Below are 15,058 nucleotides of genomic sequence, written 5' to 3' on the forward strand. Positions count from 1 at the left end.
GTGGTCTAGTGGCTAAGGTACTCGGCTGCTGAGGCGCACATCGCGGGTTCGTTTCCCGGCTGCGGCGGCTGCATTTCCGATGGAGGCGGAAATGTTGTAGGCCCGTGTGCTCAGATTTGGGTGCACGTTAGAGAACCGCAGGTGGTCGAAATTTCCGGAGCCCTTCACTTCGGCGTCTCTCATAATCATATGGTGGTTTTGAGACGTGAAACCCCACAAATCAATCGCTTTGAACTTTTGCGCTATCCTTTTTGTGTTGTACTACTACAGCACCATGAAATGCGACGAGCTAATCTACTAAAACATCGGTGCCCTTTCCTTTATGATAGAAATGTGTTTCTATCTTTGTTGACAAAAAATTCATCGCGTTGCAATGACGAGATGATTTTGTTTATTTCGAGTAATAATTATTTTATGTGAAAATAATTTCTTGAGCACCATCAATAGCATACATAAGTGCTCCTGACGTAACGGGGGTGTAGCTCAGAGGTCGAGCGCTTGCTTCGCATGTGAGAAGTCCCGGGTTCAAACCCTGGCACATGCAAAGTGCACGCGACTTTAGCGCTGTCTTTCAATTGTGTTGTAATACTACGGCACCATGAAATGCGACGAGTGATTCTACTAAAACATTGCTGCCCTTTTCTTCTGTGATAGAAATGTGTGTCTTTTTTTGATGACAAAAAAAAATCATATCACGTTGCAATGACGAGATGATTTTGTTTATTTCGAATAATAATTTATTTTGTTGTTAAAATAATCTGTTGACACCATCAAACGCATAAATAAGTGCTCCTGACATAACAAAGGTGCAGCTCAGAGGTAGAGCGCTTGCTTCGCATGTGAGAAGTCCCTAGTTCAAACCGTGGCACCTCCAGAGCTTTCTGAACTTATGCGGCCTCTCCGCCGTGGTCTAGTGGCTAAGGTACTCGGCTGCTGACCCGCAGGTCGCGGGTTCGTTTCCCGGCTGCGGCGGCTGCATTTCCGATGGAGGCGGAAATGCTGTGGGCCCGTTTGCTCAGATTTGGGTGCACGTTAAAGAACCCCAGGTGGTCGAAATTTCCGGAGCCCTCCACTTCGGCGTCTCTCATAATCATATGGTGGTTTTGGGACGTGAAACCTCACAAATCAATCAATTTAAACTTTTGCGCTATCTTTTTTGTGTTGTACTACTACGGCACCATGAAATTCGAGGAGATAATCTACTAAAACATCGGTGCCCTTTCCTTTATGATACAAATGTGTTTCTATCTTTGTTGACAAAAAAATCATCGCGTTGCAATGACGAGATGATTTTGTTTATTTCGAGTAATAATTATTTTTTTGTGAAAACAATTTCTTGAGCACCATCAATAGCATACATAAGTGCTCCTGACATAACGGGGGTGTAGCTCAGAGGTAGAGCGCTTGCTTCGCATGTGAGAAGTCCCGGGTTCGAACCTCGGCACCTCCAAAGTGCTCTCGACTTTAGCGCTATCTTTTTTATGTGTTGTAATACTACGGCACCATGAAATGCGACGAGTGATTCTACTGAAACATTGCTGCCCTTTTCTTTTATGATAGAAATATGTTTCTTTCTTTGTTGACAAAAAAATTGTATCACGTTGCAATGACGAGATGATTTTGTTCATTTCGAGTAATAATTTATTTTTTTTGTTAAAATAACCTGTTGAGCACCATCAAACGCATAAATAAGTGCTCCTGACATAACAGGGGTGCAGCTCAGAGGGAGAGCGCTTGCTTCGCATGTGAGAAGTCCCTGGTTTGAACCGTGGCGCCGCCAGAGCTCTCGGAACTTTTGCGGCCCCTCCGCGGTGGTCTAGTGGCTAAGGTACTCGGCTGCTGAGGCGCACATCGCGGGTTCGTTTCCCGGCTGCGGCGGCTGCATTTCCGATGGAGGCGGAAATGTTGTAGGCCCGTGTGCTCAGATTTGGGTGCACGTTAGAGAACCGCAGGTGGTCGAAATTTCCGGAGCCCTTCACTTCGGCGTCTCTCATAATCATATGGTGGTTTTGAGACGTGAAACCCCACAAATCAATCGCTTTGAACTTTTGCGCTATCCTTTTTGTGTTGTACTACTACAGCACCATGAAATGCGACGAGCTAATCTACTAAAACATCGGTGCCCTTTCCTTTATGATAGAAATGTGTTTCTATCTTTGTTGACAAAAAATTCATCGCGTTGCAATGACGAGATGATTTTGTTTATTTCGAGTAATAATTATTTTATGTGAAAATAATTTCTTGAGCACCATCAATAGCATACATAAGTGCTCCTGACGTAACGGGGGTGTAGCTCAGAGGTCGAGCGCTTGCTTCGCATGTGAGAAGTCCCGGGTTCAAACCCTGGCACATGCAAAGTGCACGCGACTTTAGCGCTGTCTTTCAATTGTGTTGTAATACTACGGCACCATGAAATGCGACGAGTGATTCTACTAAAACATTGCTGCCCTTTTCTTCTGTGATAGAAATGTGTGTCTTTTTTTGATGACAAAAAAAAATCATATCACGTTGCAATGACGAGATGATTTTGTTTATTTCGAATAATAATTTATTTTGTTGTTAAAATAATCTGTTGACACCATCAAACGCATAAATAAGTGCTCCTGACATAACAAAGGTGCAGCTCAGAGGTAGAGCGCTTGCTTCGCATGTGAGAAGTCCCTAGTTCAAACCGTGGCACCTCCAGAGCTTTCTGAACTTATGCGGCCTCTCCGCCGTGGTCTAGTGGCTAAGGTACTCGGCTGCTGACCCGCAGGTCGCGGGTTCGTTTCCCGGCTGCGGCGGCTGCATTTCCGATGGAGGCGGAAATGCTGTGGGCCCGTTTGCTCAGATTTGGGTGCACGTTAAAGAACCCCAGGTGGTCGAAATTTCCGGAGCCCTCCACTTCGGCGTCTCTCATAATCATATGGTGGTTTTGGGACGTGAAATCTCACAAATCAATCAATTTGAACTTTTGCGCTATCTTTTTTGTGTTGTACTACTACGGCACCATGAAATTCGAGGAGATAATCTACTAAAACATCGGTGTCTTTTCCTTTATAATAGAAATGTGTTTCTATCTTTGTTGACAAAAAGTTTATCGCGTTGCAATGACAAGATGATTTGGTTTATTTCGAGTAATAATTATTTTTTTGTTAAAATAATTTCTTGAGCACCATCAATAGCATACATAGGTGCTCCTGACATAACGGGGGTGTAGCTCAGAGGTATAGCGCTTTCTTCGCATGTGAGGAGTCCCGTGTTCGAACACCGGCACCTCCAAAGTGCTCTCGGCTTTAGCGCGATCTTTTTAATGTGTTGTATTCCTACGGCACCATGAAATGCGACGAGTGATTCTACTGAAACATTGCTGCCCTTTTCTTTTATGATAGAAATATTTTTCTTTCTTTGTTGACGAAAAATTTGTATCACGTTGCAATGATGAGATGATTTTGTTTATTTCGAGTAATAATTTATTTTGCTGTTAAAATAATCTGTTGAGCACCATCAAACGCATAAATAAGTGCTCCTGACATAAGAGGGGTGCAGCTCAGAGGTAGAGCGCTTGCTTCGCATGTGAAAAGTGCCTGGTTCAAACCGTGGCGCCTCCAGAGCTCTCTGAACTTTTGCGGCCCCTCCGCGGTGGTCTAGTGGCTAAGGTACTCGGCTGCTGAGCCGCAGGTCGCGGGTTCGTTTCCCGGCTGCGGCGGCTGCATTTTCGATGGAGGCGGAAATGTTGTGGGCCCGTGTGCTCAGATTTGGGTGCACGTTAATGAACCCCAGGTGGTCGAAATTTCCGGAGCCCTCCACTTCGGCGTCTTTCATAATCTAATGGTGGTTTTGGGACGTGAAACCTCACAAATCAATCAATTTGAACTTTTGCGCTATCTTTTTTGTGTTGTACTACTACGGCACCATGAAATGCGACGAGATAATCTACTAAAACATCGGTGCCCTTTCCTTTATGATAGAAATGTGTTCCTCTCTTTGTTGACAAAAAATTTATCGCGTTGCAATCACGAGATGATTTTGTTTATTTCGAGTAATAATTATTTTTTGTGAAAATAATTTCTTGAGCACCATTAATAGCATACATAAGTGCTGCTGACATAACGGGGGTGTAGCTAAGAGGTAGAGCGCATGCTTCGCATGTGAGAAGTCCGGGGTTCAAACACCGGCATCTCGAAAGTGCACTCGACTTTAGCGCTATCTTTTTTATGTGTTGTAATACTACTGCACCTTGAAATGTGACGAGTGATTCTACTAAAACATCGCTGCCCTTTTCTTTTATGATAGAAATATGATTCTTTCTTTGTTGACAAAAAAATTGTATCACGTTGCAATGACGGGATGATTTTGTTTATTTCGAGTAATAAGTTATTTTGCTGTTAAAATAATCTGTTGAGCACCATCAAACGCATAAATAAGTGCTCCTGACATAACAGGGGTGCAGCTCAGAGGTAGAGCGCTTGCTTCGCATGTGAGAAGTTCCTGGTTCAAACCGTGGCGCCTCCAGAGCTCTCTGAACTTTTGCGGCCCCTCCGTGGAGCTCTAGTGGCTAAGGTACTCGGCTGCTGACCCGCAGGTCGCGAGTTCCTTTCCCGGCTGAGGCGGCTGCATTTCCAATGGAGGCGGAAATGTTGTAGGCCCGTGTGCTCAGATTTGGGTGCCCGTTAAAGAAGCCCAGGTGGTCGAAATTTCCGGAGCCCTCCACTACGGCGTCTCTCATAATCATATGGTGGTTTTGGGACGTGAAACCCCACAAATGAATCAATCTGAACTTTTGCGCTATCTTTTTGTGTTGTACCACTACGGCACCATGAAATGCGACGAGTGATTCTACTAAAACATTGCTGCCCTTTCCTTTTGTGATAGAAAGATGTTTCTTTTTTTGATGACAAAAAATTTATATCACGTTGCAATGACGAAATGATTTTGTTTATTTCGAGTAATAATTTATTTTGTTGTTAAAATAATCTGTTGAGCACCATCAAACGCATAAATAAGTGCTCCTGACATAACAGGGGTGCAGCTCAGAGGTAGAGCGCTTGCTTCGCATGTGAGAAGTCCCTGGTTGGAACCGTGGCGCCTTCAGAGATTTCTGAACTTTTGCGGCCTCTCCGCGGTGGTCTAGTGGCTAAGGTGCTCGGCTGCTGACCCGAAGGTCTCGGGTTCGTTTCCCGGCGGCGGCGGCTGCATTTTCAATGGAGGCGGAAATGTTGTGGGCCCGTGTGCTCAGATTTGGGTGCACGTTAATGAACTCCAGGAGGTTGAAATTTCCGCAGCCCTCCACTTAAGCGTCTCTCATAATCATATGGTGGTTTTGGGACGAGAAACCCCACAAATCAATCAATTTGAACTTTTACGCTATCTTTTTTGTGTTGTACTACTACGGCACCATGAAATGCGACGAGATAATCTACTAAAACATCGGTACCCTTTTCTTTATGATAGAAATGTGTTTCTATCTTTGTTGGCTAAAAATTCATCGCGTTGCATTGACGAGATGATTTTGTTTGTTTCGAGTAATAATTTATTTTTTTGTGAAAATCATTTCTTGAGCACCATCAATAGCATACATAAGTGCTCCTGACATAACGGGGGTGGAGCTCAGAGGTAGAGCGCTTGCTTCGCATGTGAGAAGTCCCGGGTTTGAACCCCGGCACCTCCAAAGTGCTCTCGACTCATCGCTATCTTTTTAATGTGTTGTAATACTATGGCAGCTTGAAATGCGACGAGTGATTCTACTAAAACATTGCTGCCCTTTTCTTTTATAATAGAAGTATGTTTCTTTCTTTGTTGACAAAAAATTGTATCACGTTGTAATGACGAGATGATTTTGTTTATTTCGTGTTATAATTTATTTTGTTGTTAAAATAATCTGTTGAGCACCATCAAACGCAGACATAAGTGCTCCTGACATAACAGGGGTGCAGCTCAGAGGTAGAGCGCTTGCTTCGCATGTGAGAAGTCCCTGGTTCGAACCGTGGCGCCTCCAGAGCTCTCTGAACTTTTGCGGCCCCTACGCGGTGGTCTGTGGGTAAGGTGCTCGGCTGCTGACCCGCAGGTTGCGGGTTCGTTTCGCGGCTGCGGCGGCTGCATTTCCGATAGAGGCGGAAATGCTGTAGGCCCGTGTGCTCAGATTTGGGTGCACGTTAAACAACCCCAGGTGGTCAAAATTTCCGGAACCCTCCACTACGGCGTCTCTCATAATCACGAGGTGGTTTTGGGACGTGCAACTCCACAAATCAATCAATTTGAACTTTTGCGCTATCTTTTTTGTGTTGTACTACTACGGCACCATGAAATGCGACGAGATAATCTACTAAAACATCGGTGCCCTTTCCTTTATGATAGAAATGTGTTCCTCTCTTTGTTGACAAAAAATTTATCGCGTCGCAATCACGAGATGATTTTGTTTATTTCGAGTAATAATTATTTTTTGTGAAAATAATTTCTTGAGCACCATCAATAGCATACATAAGTGCTGCTGACATAACGGGGGTGTAACTAAGAGGTAGAGCGCATGCTTCGCATGTGAGAAGTCCGGGGTTCAAACACCGGAACCTCGAAAGTGCTCTCGACTTTAGCGCTATCTTTTTTATGTGTTGTAATACTACTGCACCTTGAAATGTGACGAGTGATTCTACTAAAACATTGCTGCCCTTTTCTTTTATGATAGAAATATGATTCTTTCTTTGTTGACAAAAAAATTGTATCACAGTGCAATGACGAGATGATTTTGTTTATTTCGAGTAATAATTTATTTTGCTGTTAAAATAATCTGTTGAGCACCATTAAACGCATAAATAAGTGCTCCTGACATAACAGGGGTGCAGCTCAGAGGTAGAGCGCTTGCTTCGCATGTGAGAAGTCCCTGGTTCGAACCGTGGCGCCTCCAGAGCTTTCTGAATTTTTGCGGCCCCTCCGCGGTGGTTTAGTGGCTAAGGTACTCGGCTGCTGACCCGCAGGTCGCGGGTTCGTTTCCCGGCTGCGGCGGCTGCAATTCCGATGGAGGCGGAAAAGTTGTGGGCCCGTGTTCTCAGATTTGGGTGCACGTTAAAGAACCCCAGGTGGTCGAAATTTCCGGAATCCTCCACTTCGGCGTCTCTCATAATCATATGATGGTTTTGGGACGTGAAACCTCACAAATCAATCAATTTGAACTTTTGCGCTATCTTTTTTGTGTTGTACTACTACGGCACCATGAAATGCGACGAGATAATCTACTAAATCATCGGTGTTCTTTCCTTTATGATAGAAATGTGTTTCTATCTTTGTTGACAAAAAATTTATCGCCTTGCAATGACGAGATGATTTTGTTTATTTCGAGTAGTAATTAATTTTTTTGTGAAAACAATTTCTTGAGCACCATCAATAGCATACATAAGTGCTCCTGACATAACGGGGGTGTAGCTCAGAGGTAGAGCGCTTGCTTCGCATGTGAGAAGTCCCGGGTTCGAACATCGGCACCTCCAAAGTGCTCTCGACTTTAGCGCTATCTTTTTTATGTGTTGTAATACTACGGCAGCTTGAAATGCGACGAGTGATTCTACTAAAACATTGCTGCCCTTTTCTTTTACGATAGAAATATGTTTCTTTCTTTGTTGACAAAAAAATTGTATCACGTTGCAATGACGAGATGATTTTGTTCATTTCGAGTAATAATTTATTTTTTTAAATAATCTGTTGAGCACCATCAAACGCCTAAATAAGTGCTCCTGACATAACAGGGGTGCAGCTCAGAGGTAGAGCGCTTGCTTCGCATGTGAGAAGTCCCTAGTTGAAACCGTGGCGCCTCCAGAGTTTTCTGAACTTTTGCGGCCTCTCCGCGGTGGTCTAGTGGCTAAGGTACTCGGCTGCTGACCCGCAGACGCGGGTTCGTTTCCCGGCTGCGGCGGCTGCCTTTCCGATGGAGGCGGAAATGTTGTGGGCCCGTTTGCTCAGATTTGGGTGCACGTTAAAGAACCCCAGGTGGTCGAAATTTCCGGAGCCCTCCACTTCGGCGTCTCTCATAATCATATGGTGGTTTTGGGACGTGAAACCTCACAAATCAATCAATTTGAACTTTTGCGCTATCTTTTTTGTGTTGTACTACTACGGCACCATGAAATGCGACGAGATAATCTACTAAAACATCGGTGTCCTTTCCTTTATAATAGAAATGTGTTTCTATCTTTGTTGACAAAAAGTTTATCGCGTTGCAATGACAAGATGATTTTGTTTATTTCGAGTAATAATTATTTTTCGTTAAAATAATTTCTTGAGCACCATCAATAGCATACATAGGTGCTCCTGACATAACGGGGGTGTAGCTCAGAGGTATAGCGCTTGCTTCGCATGTGAGGAGTCCAGGGTTCGAACCCCGGCACCTCCAATGTGCTCTCGGCTTTAGCGCGATCTTTTTAATGTGTTGTAATCCTACGGCACCATGAAATGCGACGAGTGATTCTACTGAAACATTGCTGCCCTTTTCTTTTATGATAGAAATATTTTTCTTTCTTTGTTGACGAAAAATTTGTATCACGTTGCAATGACGAAATGATTTTGTTTATTTCGAGTAATAATTTATTTTGCTGTTAAAATAATCTGTTGAGCACCATCAAACGCATAAATAAGTGCTCCTGACATAACAGGGGTGCAGCTCAGAGGTAGAGCGCTTGCTTCGCATGTGAAAAGTCCCTGGTTCAAACCGTGGCGCCTCCAGAGCTCTCTGAACTTTTGCGGCCCCTCCGCGGTGGTCTAGTGGCTAAGGTACTCGGCTGCTGACCCGCAGGTCGCGGGTTCGTTTCCCGGCTGCGGCGGCTGCATTTCCGATGGAGGCGGAAATGTTGTGGGCCCGTGTGCTCAGAATTGGGTGCACATTAAAGAACCCCAGGTGGTCGAAATTTCCGGAGCCCTCCACTTCGGCGTCTTTCATAATCATATGGTGGTTTTGGGACGTGAAACCTCACAAATCAATCAATTTGAACTTTTGCGCTATCTTTTTTGTGTTGTACTACTACGGCACCATGAAATGCGACGAGCTAATCTACTAAAACCTCGGTGCCCTTTCCTTTATGATAGAAATGTGTTTCTATCTTTGTTGACAAAAAATTCATCGCGTTGCAGTGACGAGATGATTTTGCTTATTTCGAGTAATAATTATTTTTTTGTGAAAACAATTTCTTGAGCACCATCAATAGCATACATAAGTGCTCCTGACATAACGGGGGTGTAGCTCACAGGTAGAGCGCTTGCTTCGCATGTGAGAAGTCCCGGGTTCGTACCCCGGCGCCTCGAAAGTGCTCTCGACTTTAGCGCTATCTTTCCTATGTGTTGTAATACTACGGCACCTTGAAATGCGACGAGTGATTCTACTAAAACATTGCTGCCCTTTTCTTTTATGATAGAAATATGTTTCTTTCTTTGTTGACAAAAAAACTGTATCACGTTGCAATGACGAGATGATTTTGTTCATTTCGAGTAATAATTTATTTTTTTGTTAAAATAATCTGTTCAGCACCATCAAACGCATAAATAGGTGCTCCTGACATAACAGGGGTGCAGCTCAGATCTAGAGCGCTTGCTTCGCATATGAGAAGACCCTGGTTCAAACCGTAGCGCCTCCAGAGCTCTCTGAACTTTTGCGGCCCCTCCGCGGTGGTCTAGTGGCTAAGGTAATCGGCTGCTAACCCGCAGGTCGCGGGTTCGTTTCCCGGCTGCGGCGGCTGCATTTCCGATGGAGGCGGAAATGTTGTAGGCCCGTGTGCTCAGATTGGGGTGCACCTTAAAGAACCCCAGGTGGTCGAAATTTCCGGAGCCCTTCACTACGGCGTCTCTCATAATCATATGGTGGTTTTGGGACGTGAAACCCCACAAATCAATCAATTTGAACTTTTTCCCTATCTTTTTTGTCTTGTACTACTACGGCAATATGAAATGCGACGAGATAATCTACTAAAACATCGGTGCTCTTTCTTTTACGATAGAATTGTGTTTCTATCTTTGTTGACAAAAAATTTATCGCATTGCAATGACAAGATGATTTTGTTTATTTCGAGTAATAATTATTTTTTGTGAAAATAATTTCTTGAGCACCATCAATAGCATACATAACTGCTCCTGACATAAAGGGGTGTAGCTCAGAGGTAGAGTGCTTGCTTCGCATGTGAGAAGTCCTGGGTTCGAACCCCAGCACCTCCAAATTGCTCTCGACTTTAGCGCTATCTTTTTTATGTGTTGTAATACTCTGGCACCTTGAAATGCGACGAGTGATTCTACTAAAACATTGCTGCCCTTTACTTTTGTGATAGAAATATGTTTCTTTTTTTGATGAAAAAAAATTGTATCACGTTGCATTGACGAGATGATTTTGTTTATTTCGAGTAATTATTTCTTTTGTTGTTAAAATAATCTGTTGAGCACCATCAAACGCATAAATAAGTGCTCCTGACATAACAGGGGTGCAGCTCAGAGGTAGAGCGCTTGCTTCGCATGTGAGAAGTCCCTGGTTTGAACCGTGGCGCCGCCAGAGCTTTCTGAACTTTTGCGGCTCCTCCGCGGTGGTCTAGTGGCTAAGGTACTCGGCTGCTAACCCGCAGGTCGCGGGTTCGTTTCCCGGCTGCGGCGGCTGCATTTCCGATGGAGGCGGAAATGTTGTGGGCCCGTGTGCTCAGATTTGGGTGCACAGTAAAGAACCCCAGGTGGTCGAAATTTCCGGAGCCCTCCACTTAGGCGTCTCTCATAATCATATCGTGGTTTTGGGACGTCAAACCTCACAAATCAATCAATTTGAACTTTTGCGCTATCTTTTTTGTGTTGTACTACTATGGCACCATGAAATGCGACGAGATAATCTACTAAAACATCGGTGCCATTTCCTTTATGATAGAAATGTGTTTCTATCTTTGTTGACAAAAAATTGATCACCTTGCAATGACGAGATGATTTTGTTTATTTCGAGTAATAAATAATTTTTTTGTGAAAATAATTTCTTGAGCACCATCAATAGCATACATAACTGCTCCTGACATAACGGGGCGTAGCTCAGTGGTAGAGCGCTTGCTTCGCATGTGAGAAGTCCTGGGTTCGAACCCCGGCACCTCCAAATTGCTCTCGACTTTAGCGCTAACTTTTTTATGTGTTGTAATACTCTGGCACCTTGAAATGCGACGAGTGATTCTACTAAAACATTGCTGCCCTTTTCTTTTATGATAGAAATATGTTTGTGTTTTTGTTGACAAAAAAATTGTATCACGTTGCAATGACGAGATGATTTTGTTTATTTCGAGTAATAATTTATTTTGTTGTTAAAATAATCTGTTGACCACCATCAAACGCATAAATAAGTGCTCCTGACATAACAGGGGTGCAGCTCAGAGGTAGAGCGCTTGCTTCGCATGTGAGAAGTCCCTGGTTTGAACCGTGGCGCCGCCAGAGCTCTCTGAACTTTTGCGGCCCCTCCGCGGTGGTCTAGTGGCTAAGGTACTCGGCTGCTAACCCGCAGGTCGCGGGTTCGTTTCCCGGCTGCGGCGGCTGCATTTTCGATGGAGGCGGAAATGTTGTGGGCCCGTGTGCTCAGATTTTGGTGCACGGTAAAGAACCCCAGGTGGTCGAAATTTCCGGAGCCCTCCACTTAGGCGTCTCTCATAATCATATCGTGGTTTTGGGACGTCAAACCTCACAAATCAATCAATTTGAACTTTTGCGCTATATTTTTTGTGTTGTACTACTATGGCACCATGAAATGCGACGAGATAATCTACTAAAACATCGGTGCCCTTTCCTTTATGATAGAAATGTGTTTCTATCTTTGTTGACAAAAAAACTGATCACCTTGCAATGACGAGATGATTTTGTTTATTTTGAGTAATAATTAATTTTTTGTTAAAATAATTTCTTGAGCACCACCAATAGCATACATAAGTGCTCCTGACGTAACGGGGGTGTAGCACAGAGGTAGAGCGCTTGCTTCGCATGTGAGAAGTCCCGGGTTCGAACCCCGGCACGTCGAAACCACTCGCGACTTCAGCGCTGCCTTTTAATTGTGTTGTAATACTACGGCACCATGAAATGCGACGAGTGATTCTACTAAAACATTGCTGCCCTTTTCTTTTGTGATAGAAATATGTTTCTTTTTTTGATGACAAAAAATTGTATCACCTTGCAATGACGAGATGATTTTGTTTATTTCGAGTAATAGTTTATTTTGCTGTTAAAATAATCTGTTGAGCACCATCAAACGCATAAATAAGTGCTGCTGACATAACAGAAGTGCAGCTCAGAGGTAGAGCGCTTCCTTCGCATTTGAGAAGACCCTGGTTCAAACCGTGGCGCCTCCAGAGCTCTCTGAACTTTTGCGGCCCCTCCGCGGTGGTATAGTGGCTAAGGTACTCGGCTGCTAACCCGCAGGTTGCGGGTTCGTTTCCCGGCTGCGGCGGCTGCATTTCCGATGGAGGCGGAAATGTTCTAGGCCCGTGTGCTCAGATTCGGGTGCACGTTAAAGAACCCCAGGTGGTCGAAATTTCCGGAGCCCTCCACTACGGCGTCTCTCATAATCATATGGTGGTTTTGGGACGTGAAACCCCACAAATCAATCAATTTGAACTTTTGCGCTATCTTTTTTGTGTTGTACTACTACGGCAATATGAAATGCGACGAGATAATCTACTAAAACATCGGTGCTCTTTCTTTTATGATGGAAATGTGTTTCTATCTTTGTTTACAAAAAATTTATCGCATTGCAATGACGAGATGATTTTGCTTATTTCGAGTAATAATTATTTTTTTGTGAAAATAATTTCTTGAGCACCATCAATAGCATACATAACAGCTCCTGACATAACGGGGTGTAGCTCAGAGGTAGAGCGCTTGCTTCGCATGTGAGAAGTCCTGGGTTCGAACCCCGGCCCCCCGAAAGTGCTCTCGATTTTAGCGCCTCTTTCTTACGTGTTGTAATACTACGGCACCTTGAAATGCGACGAGTGATCCTACTAAACCATTGCTGCCCTATTCTTTTATGATAGAAATATGTTTCTTTCTTTGTTGACAAAAAAATTGTATCGCGTTGCAATGACGAGCTGATTTTGTTTATTTCGAGTAATAGTTTATTTTTCTGTGAAAATAATCTGTTGAGCACCATAAAACGCATAAATAAGTGCTCCTGACATAACAGGTGTGCAGCTCAGAGGTAGAGCGCTTGCTTCGCATGTGAGAAGTCCCTGGTTCAAACCGTAGCGCCTCCAGAGCTCTCTGAACTTTTGCGGCCCCTCCGCGGTGGTCTAGTGGCTAAGGTAATCGGCTGCTAACCCGCAGGTCGCGGGTTCGTTTCCCGGCTGCGGCGGCTGCATTTCCGATGGAGGCGTAAATGTTGTAGGCCCGTGTGCTCAGATTGGGGTGCACCTTAAAGAACCCCAGGTGGTCGAAATTTCCGGAGCCCTCCACTACGGCGTCTCTCATAATCATATGGTGGTTTTGGGACGTGAAACCCCACAAATCAATCAATTTGAACTTTTGCCCTATCTTTTTTGTCTTGTACTACTACGGCAATATGAAATGCGACGAGATAATCTACTAAAACATCGGTGCTCTTTCTTTTACGATAGAATTGTGTTTCTATCTTTGTTGACAAAAAATTTATCGCATTGCAATGACAAGATGATTTTGTTTATTTCGAGTAATAATTATTTTTTGTGAAAATAATTTCTTGAGCACCATCAATAGCATACATAACTGCTCCTGACATAAAGGGGTGTAGCTCAGAGGTAGAGTGCTTGCTTCGCATGTGAGAAGTCCTGGGTTCGAACCCCAGCACCTCCAAATTGCTCTCGACTTTAGCGCTATCTTTTTTATGTGTTGTAATACTCTGGCACCTGGAAATGCGACGAGTGATTCTACTAAAACATTGCTGCCCTTTACTTTTGTGATAGAAATATGTTTCTTTTTTTGATGAAAAAAAATTGTATCACGTTGCATTGACGAGATGATTTTGTTTATTTCGAGTAATTATTTCTTTTGTTGTTAAAATAATCTGTTGAGCACCATCAAACGCATAAATAAGTGCTCCTGACATAACAGGGGTGCAGCTCAGAGGTAGAGCGCTTGCTTCGCATGTGAGAAGTCCCTGGTTTGAACCGTGGCGCCGCCAGAGCTCTCTGAACTTTTGCGGCTCCTCCGCGGTGGTCTAGTGGCTAAGGTACTCGGCTGCTAACCCGCAGGTCGCGGGTTCGTTTCCCGGCTGCGGCGGCTGCATTTCCGATGGAGGCGGAAATGTTGTGGGCCCGTGTGCTCAGATTTGGGTGCACAGTAAAGAACCCCAGGTGGTCGAAATTTCCGGAGCCCTCCACTTAGGCGTCTCTCATAATCATATCGTGGTTTTGGGACGTCAAACCTCACAAATCAATCAATTTGAACTTTTGCGCTATCTTTTTTGTGTTGTACTACTATGGCACCATGAAATGCGACGAGATAATCTACTAAAACATCGGTGCCCTTTCCTTTATGATAGAAATGTGTTTCTATCTTTGTTGACAAAAAATTTATCACCTTGCAATGACGAGATGATTTTGTTTATTTTGAGTAATAATTATTTTTTTGTTAAAATAATTTCTTGAGCACCACCAATAGCATACATAAGTGCTCCTGAAGTAACGGGGGTGTAGCTCAGACGTAGAGCGCTTGCTTCGCATGTGAGAAGTCCCGGGTTCAAACCCCGGCACGTCGAAAGCGCTCGCGACTTTAGCGCTGCCTTTTAATTGTGTTGTAATACTACGGCACCATGAAATGCGACGAGTGATTCTACTGAAACATTGCTGCCCTTTTCTTTTGTGATAGAAATATGTTTCTTTTTTTGATGACAAAAAAATTGTATCACGTTGCAATGACGAGATGATTTTGTTTATTTCGAGTCATAGTTTATTTTGCTGTTAAAATAATCTGTTGAGCACCATCAAACGCATAAATAAGTGCTCCTCACATAACAGAAGTGCAGCTCAGAGGTAGAGCGCTTGCTTCGCATATGAGAAGACCCTGGTTAAAACCGTGGCGCCTCCAGAGCTCTCTGAACTTTTGCGGCCCCTCCGCGGTGGTCTAGTGGCTA

General features: G+C 44.0%; 3 non-coding genes across 3 annotated transcripts; all 3 read left to right on the forward strand.

Moving 5' to 3' along the window:
• The first annotated feature begins 1,378 nt into the window (after positions 1 to 1,378).
• Positions 1,379 to 1,450, forward strand: TRNAA-CGC (transfer RNA alanine (anticodon CGC)). The gene has a single exon. It is a non-coding gene; the product is annotated as a tRNA-Ala (tRNA).
• An 8,642-nt stretch (positions 1,451 to 10,092) lies between these two features.
• Positions 10,093 to 10,164, forward strand: TRNAA-CGC (transfer RNA alanine (anticodon CGC)). The gene has a single exon. It is a non-coding gene; the product is annotated as a tRNA-Ala (tRNA).
• A 3,543-nt stretch (positions 10,165 to 13,707) lies between these two features.
• Positions 13,708 to 13,779, forward strand: TRNAA-CGC (transfer RNA alanine (anticodon CGC)). The gene has a single exon. It is a non-coding gene; the product is annotated as a tRNA-Ala (tRNA).
• Positions 13,780 to 15,058: the final 1,279 nt, after the last annotated feature.

This window comes from Rhipicephalus microplus, chromosome X, assembly GCF_043290135.1.
Source record: "Rhipicephalus microplus isolate Deutch F79 chromosome X, USDA_Rmic, whole genome shotgun sequence".
NCBI lineage: Eukaryota > Metazoa > Arthropoda > Arachnida > Ixodida > Ixodidae > Rhipicephalus > Rhipicephalus microplus.